Source organism: Malaclemys terrapin, chromosome 10 (assembly GCF_027887155.1).
Source record: "Malaclemys terrapin pileata isolate rMalTer1 chromosome 10, rMalTer1.hap1, whole genome shotgun sequence".
Taxonomy (NCBI): domain Eukaryota; kingdom Metazoa; phylum Chordata; order Testudines; family Emydidae; genus Malaclemys; species Malaclemys terrapin.
In genome coordinates, this window is record NC_071514.1 from 7,812,621 (window position 1) to 7,825,615 (window position 12,995).

The 12,995-nt window shown below is 42.6% G+C and overlaps 1 protein-coding gene across 2 annotated transcripts in view; it reads right to left on the reverse strand.

Annotated features, from left to right (window-relative positions):
* LRRK1 (leucine rich repeat kinase 1) overlaps positions 1 to 12,995 on the reverse strand; it is a 112,857-nt gene that overhangs the window by 76,868 nt on the left and 22,994 nt on the right. The window lies entirely within an intron of this gene.

Sequence of the window (12,995 nt, forward strand, 5' to 3'; positions counted from 1 at the left end):
TGAGGCTGTGTGATGGGGTGTATATGCACCACGCCCCCAGCTGGGGAGCAAAGGGATTAACTCTTCCCTTTAAAGGTGCATGAGCTGTCAGGACCGGCAGAGAGAGGCCTTCATTAAGAGGCAGCCATAAAGCTGGTGTTGATAGGGAGTGCATTATGGGGCAAGGAGTTGGCAAGGCTGCTTTTTCAGCTCATAAAAAAACCAAATTCCAGATAAGTTTATATCTAAAACAATCATGACTAAAAAGTGCCCAAGAGGCAGCAGGAAGGGCACTGGCCAGCGATGTCAGCAGGTCTGGATTCTGTTCCTGGCTCAGTCACTCACCTGGTGTGTGACCTTGGGGAAGTCATTTCACTTCTCTGTGCCTCGGTTTCCTTCCTCATCCTTTGTCTGTTTTGTCTATTCAAGGTGCATACCCTTCGGGCCAGGAACTGGCTTGGACCATGTGTTTGCGCACTGCCTAGCACAATGGGGCCCTGACTTTGGCTGAGGCCTGTAAATGTTACAACACCACCACCAACCACCACCAACAGCAGCAGTTGACTCCCTTAAAAATGATATTATGAAAAGCCTGAAAGAATGAAACATAATTATAATGGAAAGAAAATCAGGGGTGCTTCTCACCAGTGAAGAGAGATCTGTTAGTGCTTAAATAAGTTTTTCCTACTAAACCAACACTATAATTCCTTTTACATCTGTCTCAAAGAACCCTTCAAAGCCACCAACAGATCAGTTGTGCGTAGAGTAACCAGATGTCCCGCTTTTATAGGGACAGTCCCAATATTTGGTGCTTTGTCTTATGTAAGCAATTACTCCCACCCTATCCCAATTTTTCACACTTGCTATCTGGTCACACTAGTTGTGCGCCTGGGTTTATTGCATGAGTTAACAAGAAGATCTTTGTGAATTTTAGTGTAACGCAGGCAGGAATAAGGAATAAGTCTGGATCAATCTATAGTTGTCAGTACATATCCTTGGATAATGCAGTCTGAATTACCAATACATTCTGACTAACGTTGCTCATTAATTATTTAAATCAAGCTCAAGTCACCGAGACATCTGAGACGGCTCCAGAGATTCATGCCATTAAGATAAGCAGGCAACAGTAATCCTTCTCAGGAGCTGCAAAATGTGTGAAGGGCAAACAGCAAGAATTCAAACCAAATGAACATGATATTAAATGAAACTGGAATGAGCAGCAGCTCTGAATTCATGCAACAGGGACAGCGCCTTGACTGCATTCAGTTTTCACCCCCAATTTGTAGACGTTTTGCTGAATATATAGAAGAACATTTAACATTTACTAATCTCCTGTCCTGATCATTTAAAAATCAGTGCACAGCCATAGGTCAGCTATCAGAATACCTATATTTTTCTGTGCTTTTATAAAATAAGTTACTTTTTAAATTGTCTATTTGTATGCATTCATTTCTTTGCTTGTTTTTAAATGGATGTGGAAGCTGATCAATGCAGATAATTCATTAGAAGACAGTGGTTCTCAAAGCCAGTCCGCCGCTTGTTCAGGGAAAGCCCCTGGCGGGCCAGCCAGTTTGTTTACCTGCCGCGTCCGCAGGTAAACCGGCCCGGCCCGCCAGGGGCTTTCCCTGAACAAGTGGCGGATCGGCTTTGAGAACCACTGTTATAAGACAAGTTCAAACGGTGATAAGATGGTACTTCACTAGCTAGGGAAGTTTAAAGGAAAATGGGTCTCTAGCCCAGTGAGCTCAGCACCTGCTAAGGTATAACCAAGAAATAACCCATTAATGCTCCATTTGAACACCCATAACGTGTGGGAAAGATAGGGTTCATAACTGCTTCACTGGGAGACCTGGATCAGCATTCATGTCACACACCCCATTAGTACCTGGCCTGGGCCAGGGAAGCTAAAGATCCAACCAGCGGACCAAATTCAGTGATGATTCCTGGTCACGTGCAACCTGAGGCATATTGCGCATATGCTAAGAAGAATGCTTCACTGAACCTAGCTAACTTCTAGTCTTTGAAATGAAATGAACATTTAAACATCATAACAAGGGCAAAAAGTCGATATTGCATATTACTTAACTCAGTTTTGTAACTGTCATCAAAATGTCTTTCTAAGATCACATTCTGCTTTTCTGCTTAAGGGAAACTGATCTCACTCCTCAAAAGCCTGAGACCCAGTGCTATCATTAGCAACAGAAAAAGCTTGCAACTCAACCAACTTTCAACCAGAAAGAGAGCAAAACTGAGGAGTCACAGGGAGAGAAAAATTCTGCCCTCAAAGTCAATTACCTCCATGTGACCAGACTGAAGTTAATGAGGTTCACAGATTTAAGTGAGAGTGGAACCCAGTTCATTCATTTGTGGGGGTCTCAAAAGAAAAAATGTCATCTGTTGCATAGCAATGGGTCTGACTGAGTCACACTAATTACCTGATTCACTAATGGCAGCTTGAGAAATCATGTATCTACTTTTGTCATCAATTTTGCACTGGTTTTCTTAAAGCAATTGTAAGACTATTAATAACATTATTTAAGAGATAGAAAATAAAGGGTAAGAAGTGTGTTTATTTGCTTACTTTATATTAAGTATTAAAAGAAAAGAATAATTACCTCTTATTGATCAAAGATGATTTTATTTCTAGAAGTTTTCTGACTGACCTACCTTTAATACCTGCATTTATGTTGCTGGGGAAATTCTTTGCTAAAATATGTTAATTTTGCCATATCATATAATCCATTTTTAAGCCGAACTCCCCATTGAAATCAAGGGTAAATTAAGTTTTGCGTAAGGATTTTATCCTGCAAACTGTTACACGTGAATAACTTCAACACCTGTGAGGGGTCTCACTAAATGGGCCAACTCACATGTGTAAAATTACTGAAAGAATGTACTGTGTGACCAGCTGCTGAAGACAAATGACTCTGAAAATGCCCATAAGGGTTCAATCATGCAAGGTGCTGAGTATTCCGGCCCAGATCCAGTGTTTAGCTCTAAGCATGTACGTCAGTAGCAGGAACTTAACATTAAGCATGTGCTCAAGCCCTTTGCTGAATAGGGGTCTACATGAGTATAAGATAACGTATAGGGACTAGTGAATTACATTACTATGAATACACCCAAGAAGTTCTGATAATATTGTAAGAGGCCATCAGAATCAAACAAAACAAGGCCCACGGGCTTTCTCTTGCCTATTCATACCCCCATCTCTGATATCTGCCCTATTTGAGACCTCTGAACCCCAGACTCTGTTTGTTCCAATAAGGACAGTAAGAGAACCAAGCATTGTTTTAAAAGGGAAAGTTGTAGGCATTCACTGACTTTTAACAGTGCTTCATTCTTTCACAGTTGAACCCACTTTAGATTTCATATTAAAGGAACTAACTTAATTTGATGTCAATATTATTTAAGGCGTCACCACCAATTCAAATTTAGATTATTCAATATCAGGCTTTTACTAAAGTTAAGAGCAGTAGAAATATCTCTGATTTTCTTTTTTAAAAGTATGCAAGGAAACTGTTGTTTACAAACAAACATGACCCGTGCTCTGTTTGCAATCTAAATGTTATGGCACTAACAACCTGGAAGTGAAATTGACAGCATTCTCCAAGCGAAAAGAAATGCAATAAAAAGTAAACAAATGTCATTAATAATGAAAACTATATGGGGATTTTATAATTACGTGCAGTTTTATTAATTCTAAGGCCTTGTTAGTAACCTGGATAAGGAAACTGTTTGTTTAAAATATGCCATTTCTAAATTGACAGTGTTCTTTCAATTAAAAAGAAGTGACTGTTTGCAGGTAAACTCCACTGCAAACTATCAATATGTCAATGAATGATAGCACAATAAAGGGGCAGACTGTGCAGTTTCATATGGGTCTCTTTACATTCCAGATTATCTACTCACCACAATATATGAGCAATACCTGTCTTTGAGAAGTCACAATATAAAGTTTTAAAAGGCCACAACTCCCTATAACAGATTAGGCAAAATATGTTTGGACACAATAGACATAAATACTTTCATATCAGGATATTTCATTTACCGTAAAACAGACAGGACACAAATGAGATGTTTGATAGAAGATAAAATGGGAGCAGGGAGTTATTCTGTTTCAATAAAGGATTTAAAACAAAACCCCAATTACCCTTGCTTTAAAACTGCTACTAACCTTGTCATACTTTAGGAAGGCGATTCCAAGGATTGGAGCAAATCAAAGATCATTATTTTAAGACCATCTCCCATAAGGTATCAACCTATTCAGTGATGGTCCATTAAGCTATTAATTCCTTGAACTGTTAACCATCTAAACTCTGCTTCAGCAGAAATAGCTTCCAGACAGTCCTTACTGCGGCCACTAGATGTAACGTCTCTTGGCTGGAGAGATGTCTCTTTGTCTGAAATGACTACCGCATTTTAGCCTTGATGGTAATTTTCATCTCCATGTCCTATTACAGTGAAATTCAACCCTCTGGTTCTTAAGAGAGGATTCAGGGGGTGGGGATGGGGGGGTGGGGAGATAGCAGCTCCAGGGTGACCTCAGACATTAATTCCTTGGCAGCACCAGATGGCTAGTGCTGAGGTTTATCAAATTAATCTTTTGCCATTTTGACTCTTGAACATTGTCACAGAGCAAATGAAAAAAGGAAAAAAGTGATGGGTACTGGCCTTGTTTAAAATGTGCAAAATAGTTCAGACTAAAAATAAATAAATCACCAAACCCAGCACAGATGCTGAAATTCGACAATAATAATCCAAAGACATTTTAACAAGTATTTGTGAAACTTTGAAACAAACTCCAGACCATGCTAATCCTAGCATGCCTCCTGCACCTTCTGTAACAGACCCATGCTCCAATTTATTTCCTGTTTCTATGAAAAGTTTTAAATTAATAATACTAACAATTATTTTGCACTTCTAGGACCCTAATTAAAGCCTACTGCAGTCATTGGAAAGACGCCCATTGCCTTGGGTGGGCTTTGGATCAGTCTCCTTTAAAGAGAACTTCACAATCATTATGGGCCAGGTTCTGCCACCATGACGCACTCATTCGAAGTAGTACTTTACTCCTTGATTCACCCCAAAGTTGCCAGTAGCCAGATGAGGTAACTGAAGCTCTACTTTCTAGAGAGTCTGAGAACAGGTTTCACAAATCCCCTGCCTGCGTCTTTGCGGCTCCCAATTTACTCAACAAAAAACCCCAAAAACCCTGAATTTGGTGTTAAATATGCTGGGTTTGCAGAAGGAAAGGGAGACACTGAGTGAAACGTCCCTGTCCCTCTGAACAAAATCACACTAGGAGAGAATTTAGATAGTGCCCCAACCATGCACAGGTGACTGGATTGTTACTCTCCACATTAAACAAGGGGGAGAGGGGGAAGAAGATCTCATTCCATGATGACAAACTACTTTGGGGCATATTCTTTGTTTTCTTTAGTAAATTTGTATGGTCAAACCACACGTCCTTCCCCCACTCACCACAGCAGGCCCAGTTGTGGCAGAACCACCCGCCCCACCCTATGTGCTAGGGAGCTCACTCCACCTCCAGAAAGGAGTGAGGACAGTGGAGTGACAATGCTGCAGCTCCACCAGCCATTGACCACGCACATGGGGATTAGGAGGAATAGCCACAGAGGCTGCAACTGAGGCCACGGAGTGGCTCTACTATCTCGCTGTGGTCTTTGAAGGGGATTGTTCCTTCTTCCAGCCCTCAATTCCCTGTGTCCACACAGCCCCATTACTCTATTGTGCGAGGTGCTGTACATTCCAGTGGAAGACATGGTTCCTGCTTTGAGGAGTTTACAATCTAATTTATATGGTTCTTATGATTTAGATGAAATATACAAAGTCCCACCTGTCTGATTTATAATCCTGGTGGCTACATTTTGAATCAATCAGAACCATTACGAAGTCCCTGCTGGGAAACCCATCAGAGACGTTACAATAAATCCATCCAGGAGATAACAAAATGGCCTGGATCTGTTGACGAGCCAAAGTGACAGAACTGGACAAAGCCCTCCTGATGGTAAAGTGATCTCTCTCTGTGACTAGTGTGATGCAATGTCTGGAGACACAGGCTATAATCACACCAAAGCTTCTCATTCTCCATGCAACCAACATCACGTCACTTCTTCAAGCAAAGAGGAAATCTCTTTTGTGGTGATTCTGAGGGCTTAGCAGCTCAGTTTAATCAAACATCCATTATTTAAACTAATTACAGCAATTGTTCTACACTGAGAGGCCCTGGGTAGGCCAGTGGAAAAGAGGATGTAAAACTGGGCATAATCCACAGCACATAGAATATCAATAAAAAGAACAGGAGTACTTGTGGCACCTTAGAGACTAACAAATTTATTAGAGCATAAGCTTTCGTGGACTACAGCCACTATGCTCTAAAAAATTTGTTAGTCTCTAAGGTGCCACAAGTACTCCTGTTCTTTTTGTGGATACAGACTAACACGCCTGCTACTCTGAAACCTGTCATAGAATATCAATGTTAATCAATGCCCAATTCCCCTAAAAATGGAGCCGGTAACGATGTAATTAGAGGGCCAAAGATGAAATCTGGAGGAATAGTGCCAGGCTGACTTCAGAGAAAAATCAGACATCGAAGGGGTCTTTTGCTGCTGCTGTTTAATTTAGTATTATTTTTAAATTGCTTGAATGCCAGTACCTTGCATGTCAATGTTTGTCCTGCATAAAGTGTTTGTCACTGAATTAAAAGGACTTTATAAGACAAACTTTGACAAGCGGTAACTACAGTGATGCATAGTGCACAATGATAATGAAAACCATTGAAAATCATCAAAAGCAAAATTCTCTTAATCTGGAAGTGAAATCATTTGTTAAAATTGTAAATTAGGGGTCAGAAACGTTCGCCACATGGCTCGCCAGGGTAAGCACCCTGGCGGGCCGGGCCAGTTTTATTTACCTGCTGACACGGCAGGTTCGGCTGAACGCGGCCCCCACTGGCCGCGGTTCGCCGTCCCGGGCCAATGGGGGCGGCAAGAAGCCGCGGCCAGCACATCGCTCGCCCGCGCCACTTCTGCCGACCCCGGTTGTAAATGAAAATCAGAAAGTGGGAAAAAAAAAGGACTCTGGGAAGGAAAATGATTTGGGGTTTTATTCCCTTGAAAAGCTACACCCAGAGATGAATTACAAAAACCTAGCACACCTAGAAAGCTGCAGCTTCAGTTCTACATTTATAGGATATTTTCTGTAATGAATCATCTGCATTTGGATGTATATCTGTGTATACCTTGGATTATGGGAATGAATTACTTTATTCTGGGAGTCTGAGTGAAAATGGGTCAGTTATTCCTTTTGTGCTGGACAATAACAAATTCAAGGGGCCACTTAATCCCACGAAAGGGCAGCAAGTTTAGAGCCAATACAAAGAAATACACTTCAGTGCATCACAACATCAGCATCAACCTCCAACCTGTGTTATAGAAAGTTAAATCACATTCAACAGAGCTGGATAAATTCATGTCTACTAGCTATATTTCTATGCATGGTAAGGGAATATGGGCATTCAAATTTCACACTTAAAGGTGTAACTTCTCCCCTGTGGTCATCAAGAAGGAATGTTTGCCTTATGTATAGCATTGCACCGTTGGCTAGTTGTTCAAGTGCATGGTGGTATTTTGTATGTCTGGGCTACAATGAAAGGCTTATTATCTGGTTTGACAATTCCTATGTAAAATCTCAGCTCACAATACACTCAGACATTCAAATGCACATTTCTCCATATCTCATCCCCAGCTCCCTCAACTCTAGTTATAAACATTGTCCTTTACTGAGAGAGTTAACATGTAACATTGATCCCACATCTTAGGCAAGCTAGCCAAACTGTCGCAAGCAAATGACAGGGAGATGAAAGCAAACATAGATCTGCCCCTTTCTCTTTCTGAATGGGACTCAGGATGACTAAATAAATAATATATGGAGATATACCTATCTCATAGAACTGGAAGGGACCTTGAAAGGTCATTGAGTTCAGTCCCCTGCCTTCACTAGCAGGACCAAGTATCAGAGGGGTAGCCGTGTTAGTCTGAATCTGTAAAAAGCAACAGAGGGTCCCGTGGCACCTTTAAGACTAACAGAAGTATTGGAGCATAAGCTTTCGTGGGTGAATGCCCACTTCATCAGTCGCAAGTAATGGAAATTTCCAGAGGCAGGTATAAATCAGTATGGAGATAACGAGGTTAGTTCAATCAGGGAGGGTGAGGTGCTCTGCTAGCAGTTGAGGTGTGAACACCAAGGGAGGAGAAACTGCTTCCATAGTTGGATAGCCATTCACAGTCTCTGTTTAATCCTGATCTGATGGTGTCAAATTTGCAAATGAACTGGAGCTCAGCAGTTTCTCTTTGGAGTCTGGTCCTGAAGTTTTTTTTGCTGTAAGATGGCTACCTTTACATCTGCTATTGTGTGGCCAGGGAGGTTGAAGTGTTCTCCTACAGGTTTTTGTGTATTGCGGTTCTTGATATCTGACTTGTGTCCATTTATCCTCTTGCGTAGTGACTGTCCAGTTTGGCCAATGTACATAGCAGAGGGGCATTGCTGGCACATGATGGCATGTATAACATTGGTGAACGTGCAGGTGAATGAGCTGGTGATGTTGTAGCTGATCTGGTTAGGTCCTGTGATGGTGTTGCTGGTGTAGATATGTGGGCAGAGTTGGCATCGAGGTTTGTTGCATGGATTGGTTCCTGAGTTAGAGCTGTTATGGTGCTGTGGGCGAGGACTGGCCTGCCTCCCAAAGTCTGTGAAAGTGAGGGATCATCGTCCAGGATGGGTTGTAGATCACTGATGATGCGTTGGAGAGGTTTAAGCTGAGGTCTGTAGGTGATGGCCAGTGGAGTTCTGTTGGTTTCTTTTTTGGGCTTGTCTTGTAGCAGGAGGCTTCTGGGTACACATCTGGCTGTTGATTTGTTTCCTTATTTCCTTGTGTGGGTATCGTAGTTTTGAGAATGCTTGGTGAAGATCTTGTAGGTGTTGGTCTCTGTCTGAGGGGTTGGAGCAGATGCGGTTGTACCTCAGCGCTTGGCTGTAGACGATGGATCGTGTGGTGTGTCCGGGGTGGAAGCTGGAGGCATGTAGCGGTCGGTGGGTTTTCGGTATAGGGTGGTGTTAATGTCGCCATCGCTTATTTGTACTGTGGTGTCTAGGAAGTGGACCTCCCGTGTAGATTGGTCCAGGCTGAGGTTGATGGTGGGGTGGAAGCTGTTGAAATTGTGGTGGAATTCTTCCAGGGTCTCCTTCCCATGGGTCCAGATGATGAAGATGTCATCAATGTAGCGTAGGTAGAGAAGGGGTGTGAGTGGACGAGAGCTGAGAGATGAGCGAGTGCCCATGGCGGTGCCACTGGTCTGGAGGTATATAATGTCACCAAATTTGAAATAATTGTGCGTGAGGATAAAGTCACAGAGCTCAGCAACAAGTTGTGCTGTGCCATCATCAGGGATACTGTTCCTGACAGCGTGTATTCCATCTGTGTGTGGGATGTTTGTGTAGAGAGCCTCTACATCCAGACCAGTGGCACCGCCATGGGCACCCGCATGGCCCCACAATATGCCAACATTTTTATGGCTGACCTGGAGCAACGCTTCCTCAGCTCTCGTCCACTCACACCCCTTCTCTACCTATGCTACATTGATGACATCTCTCCAACGCATCATCAGTGATCTACAACCCATCCTGGACAATGATCCCTCACTTTCACAGACCTTGGGAGGCAGGCCAGTCCTCGCCCACAGACAACCCGCCAACCTTAAGCATATTCTCACCAGCAACCACACACCGCACCATAATAACTCTAACTCGGGAACCAACCCATGCAACAAATCTCGATGCCAACTCTGCCCACATATGTACACCAGCAACACCATCACAGGACCTAACCAGATCAGCTACAACACCACCAGCTCATTCACTGCCCATCCACCAATGTTATATATGCCATCATGTGCCAGCAATGCCCCTCTGCTATGTACATTGGCCAAACTGGACAGTCACTACGCAAGAGGATAAATGGACACAAGTCAGATATCAAGAATGGCAATACAAAAAAACCTGTAGGAGAACACTTCAACCTCCCTGGCCATACAATAGCAGATGTAAAGGTAGCCATCTTACAGCAAAAAAACTTCAGGACCAGATTCCAAAGAGAAACTGCTGCGCTCCAGTTCATTTGCAAATTTGACACCATCAGATCAGGATTAAACAGACTGTGAATGGCTATCCAACTATGGAAGCAGTTTCTCCTCCCTTGGTGTTCACACCTCAACTGCTAGCAGAGCACCTCACCCTCCCTGATTGAACTAAACTTGTTATCTCCATACTGATTTATACCTGCCTCTGGAAATTTCCATTACTTGCATCTGATGAAGTGGGCATTCACCCACGAAAGCTTATGCTCCAATACTTCTGTTAGTCTTAAAGGTGCCACAGGACCCTCTGTTGCTTTTAGCAGGACCAAGTTTGTTTGTTTTGCCCCAGATCCCTAAATGGCCCCCTCAAGGATTGAACTCACAACCCTGGGTTTAGCAGGTCAATGCTCAAACCACTAAGCTATCCCTCTCTCCACCAACTGAGTTAGGAATACTGGCAGGCATTAGCTAGCTAACCCTGCTGTCCTCAGATCATAAATATAGAATGCTTATCTGTCAGAAAGTCCCTTGGTTCCTGTTTGCCCTTCCTGCTCTGAGTGCTGAAGAGGAAGAGGTGAAGCTGAAACCAAGTGAAAAGTTTAGTCTGATGCATTTGTGCTGGTGGGATCCTGGCTGGTTTGCAGAGAAGCAAGCAGAGATTGTGGGAGGGCACAAGAACAAGTCAGAGCAACTTGCTTAATTCATTGGGAAAAAATGAATTAATTGGGCTAATCAGTCACAGAGGTGACTTCACCTGTTTAATTGAATGCAAGATCAGGCCTATTAACTTTAATGTTATTTAACAAATTTATTACCCATTATTTAAGAGCTTTCAAAATTCTTGTGGTCACAATCCATTTTTTGGTAGGCAGGTGTCAGACTCATGAAACTATCATCATAACCAGCAGGCTGGGTGTCAGCACTCTATTTAGGCCAAGGTCAGAATGGGCATGCAGAAAGTGCTGACCTCCTGCTCACAGATATAGCCCCTCCAGCTCAAAGGCGAGGTGTCCTGGTGAGCAGTGTGAAGAAGTTTACACTGTCTTTACCCGTATTATACTACTCTAGGCATAAACAAAAGACTTTAATAGAACATCAATATTCTTTGGAAAGAAGTGAAAAAGTTGACATTAAATTCCATTCAATAGGGAAAACAATAAAATAAAATAAAATAAATACCAGGGAACAGAACCCTAAAATGGCTGGATATGTGGTTATTGTATAGAAAAATTAAAATGACTCAGCTTTTAAATGAAAGTTCTATTTCTGTGGCACGGTTTCGGTGATTTCATCCCAGTCCTATCGTTGGCATCATTCACAAACATGCTTATCGCTATAAGCCACCTCGACTACTCTTTTTCTTTACCAGATATATATTTTTAATTTGAACATGTTCTCTCTTTTGTTCTCTCAGTTAGTGTTCTCTCTTTGATTCCCTTCACGCTGCTTTTCCAAATATTGACTATGCCAAACAAAGAGAGAATATTAAAGCACCGCTCCTGGGCCTCCAGTGGGAAGTGATAAAAAGGAGATTTAAGGACAATACCTGTTTAACTGAACAAAGTACAAGCCATGAAATCCAAACCAAGAGAAGGAATTAATTAGTATAACTAGAGCTGGTCAAAATTTTCAACTAATTTTTTAAAAATGAAATATGGCCACCATTTTTCACAATTAAAATTTTAATCGCCAATTTTACTTTCTTTTGAAATTTTCAAATTTTCCCACAGCAACCTTCTCTCTCCCTTTTCCTCCCCCTCTCCCCAACCCGGAAAATGTTCCAGTGTTCAGATTTTCATTGGGAAAAAAGCCTACCAAAAAAAAAAAAAAAAAGGTTTTCATTCCTTTAAATATTTTTCTCAAAAACATGTTTACTATTTCCCAACCAGCACTAATGATTACTTGTATTAGCTGCTACAGCAATACCAATAGTGAACTGGGAACAGAGCCCACCCTGTGCTAGCCAATGTTCAAATGCATACGATGACTCAGTCCTCACCCCAAACAGCTCACAATTTGAGGCCTGGAAATCTTATTCAGGAAAGCACTTAAGCACAGCTTTAAGCATGTGAGAAGGTCCCAGTCAGACTTAAGCACATATTTAATTGCTTTCCCGAATTAGGGCCTACGTATGCGATAGATAGTTCAATTATCCCACCAATCCCTGCTGGCCCTTTCTATAGCTCTTAGCCATTGACGATAGGGATCACAACAGAAGCAAGCCTGGAGATGGAATTTGAAGAGGGGTTAGCAGCTTTACATGCTCCTTCCATGTGTCAGGGGTAGAGCAGAAGAAAAGGCTAAGGGCTTGTGGGAGGATCAACGAGGGGTGGTTGTGGTGGACACTAGGGGAGCACGGGGCAGGAGTGGCAGAAGGTCCCTAGAAGTGGGGTGGCCACCAGAATCCAAACTTTGGCCCCACCCCTCCACTGCCCCTTCCCCCTGAGGCCCTGCCCCCATGACGCCCCTTCCCCTGGAGCTCCTGCACTCGCACCGCTCCTTACAGGCCTGGCCCATAACATTTTGAGGTGGGGAGCTCAAATGACGCCCCCATGCCTCCTCACTTGGGCCAAAACTTTGAAAGGTCTCAATTCTGCCTTCTTCCTGTTCTACTCCTCTCATGGTACTGCTCTGCTACCTACCCCAATAAAGGAGAATTAACAACTTAGAATGCCTTGTTCAAATATTTTAAGTAACAATTAACTTTCAAACGCCTGAACAGCAAATGTAACTTTTCTTGTCTGCATAGTAAACACTGACATTTTTATCTGTTTGAATAATCAAAGTGGTGCTTTCCGTGCCTTCTTGGTTGCAAAGATTTGAACTGCTTCCTGAAAGTTCACAGTCTGGGCCAGCTCA